The sequence below is a fragment of the Octopus bimaculoides genome, chromosome 28, assembly GCF_001194135.2.
Source record: "Octopus bimaculoides isolate UCB-OBI-ISO-001 chromosome 28, ASM119413v2, whole genome shotgun sequence".
NCBI classification, from domain to species: domain Eukaryota; kingdom Metazoa; phylum Mollusca; class Cephalopoda; order Octopoda; family Octopodidae; genus Octopus; species Octopus bimaculoides.
The window spans coordinates 15682061-15684506 of record NC_069008.1 but is presented as its reverse complement, the minus strand read 5'-3'; the positions used below and the strand labels follow the sequence as shown (position 1 = coordinate 15684506).

Sequence of the window (2446 nt, the reverse complement as noted above, 5' to 3'; positions counted from 1 at the left end):
TTCCAGCTTCGCCTTACTGGCACTTATGCCGGTGGCATGTGAACAAAACATTTGACTGACTCCTGTGCAGGTGGCACATAAAAACACCATTTGAGCGTGGCCGTTGCCAGTACCACCAGACTGGCCCTCATGCCGGTGGCACTTAAAAAGCACCCACTACACTCTCGGAGTGGTTGGCGTTAGGAAGGGCATCCAGCTGTAGAAGCTCTGCCAGATCAGATTGGAGTCTGGTGTAGCCATCTGGTTCGCCGGTCCCCAGTCAAATCATCCAACCCATGCCAGCATGGAAAGCGGACGTTAAATGATGATGATGATGATTACACAGTGTGAAGGTGTAGCTGTAGTTTACAAATATGTAAGCCCCAGTTTCAATGATGCAAATTTTAATAAATTAAAAAGTTCAGTTGTTCAGGTAAATGCTTATTTCTACAATTTATCTCAATAGATATGTTGTAAATTTTCCACTGTTCAATCTGTATTTTTTAAGAAGCTTTTATATCTTGCCCTGTTTGTTTTATACTTGCTCTGTTTGTTTATTTCAGGATCTCAGATGACGTTGGCATAACAGAAGATACATTCTCAATATTTACAATTTTTTAAAGACCAAAGGAATATGTTATACACAGCACATGTATAAAACTGGTTCTCTAAATCTGTGTTAGAATTACTGTGCAATATTTGCTTTGAACTGAGATTATTAGCAAAATTCCTGTAAATCACTGACAGGAATATATTACAAAATAATTTTGTGTTAATTAAACTGGGATATGGTTTAATTAACACAAAGGAACATTGGACAGAAATGCAGCAGGCAAAGTGTGTCTTAAGAATAAACTATGAAAATAAAATCTAGAAACAATATACGTATGTTGTGATTTGAGCAGGATAATAATGGAAAAAAGCGAAAAACTTAAGGCCTTGATTTTTTCTGAAGGCATGATAAAAGAGAAAAGTAAATTGTCATATGACTGTGATGTCTGTAATAAGTCATTCTTTCAGAAAAGTTACCTGAATACTCACAAACGTATTCATTCAGGGGAGAAGCCATATTGTTGTTATATCTGTGGTAAATCATTCTCTGCAAGTATTGACTTAACAAGGCACATACGTATTCATACAGGTGAGAAGCCATATCACTGTGATGTCTGTGGTCAGTCATTCTCTCAAAGTGCTGTCTTAACTACTCACAAACGTGTTCATACAGGAGAGAAGCCATATCATTGTAATATATGTCGTAAATCATTCTCTCGAAGTTATCATTTAACTACACACAAACGTATTCATACAGGAGAAAAGCCATATTGCTGTGATATCTGTGGTAAATCGTTCTCTCAAAGTAGTGGCTTAACTATACACATACGTATTCATACAGGAGAGAAGCCATTTCACTGTGACATCTGTGGTAAATCATTCTCTTTAAGTAGTCACTTGACTGAACACAAAAATATTCATACAGGGGAGAAGCAATATCTCTGTGACGTCTGTGGTAAATCATTTTCTGTAAGTAGTGAGTTAACTAGACACAACCGTACTCATACAGGAGAGAAGCCATTTCTTTGTAGTATTTGTGATAAATCATTCTGCAGAAGTAGTGACTTTACTAAACACAAACGTATACATTCAGGAGAAAAACCATTTCACTGTGATGTCTGTGGTAAAACATTCTCTCAGAGTAATAGCTTAATAAAACACAAACATATTCATACAGGAGAGAAGCCATATCACTGTGATATCTGTGGCAAATCTTTCTCTCAAAGTAGTAACCTAAAATGTCACCAACGTATTCATACTGGAGAAAAGCCATATCACTGTGAGATCTGTGATAAATCATTCTCTGTGAGTAGTGATTTAACTAAACACAAACGTATTCATACAGGAGAAAAGCCATATCACTGTGACATCTGTGATAAATCATTCTCTGAAAGTTGTAAGTTAACTAGACACAAACGTATTCATACAGGAGAGAAGCCATATCTCTGATGTATGCAATGAACCATTCTCTCAAATTAGTGACTCAATTAAACACATGTATTCAAACACGAAACAAGTCACATCACTGTAACATCTGTGATAAATCATTTTCTGGAGGCTGTCAGTTAACTAAACATGTATCTATTCATATTGAAGTGTAATTGTATCAATATGAAAATTCATAACAATAACAGCCAATATTTTAAGTTATGATAGCTTTGTTGGTTTTAGCCTTACCAAGAACTAAGCTATTCATAGTAGCTGCCTTTTTCAGGCTGTCTTTTACATCTGTTCAACTTTTTCTGATGCCAACCCTTTTAGTTACCTCTCACAACATGCAGGGACATGGTTCACTACTAAAATTCCGATATGAAAAATGACCTGCAAAACACCCATCGATAACAGTCAATGTATTCAAACACGAAACAAGTCACATCACTGTAACATCTGTGATAAATCATTTTCTGGAGGCTGT

At 36.1% G+C, this 2446-nt stretch overlaps 1 pseudogene; it reads left to right on the top strand.

The window, feature by feature from the left end:
* Positions 1-2446, top strand: part of LOC128251082 (zinc finger protein 91-like) — a 10723-nt pseudogene that overhangs the window by 1092 nt on the left and 7185 nt on the right.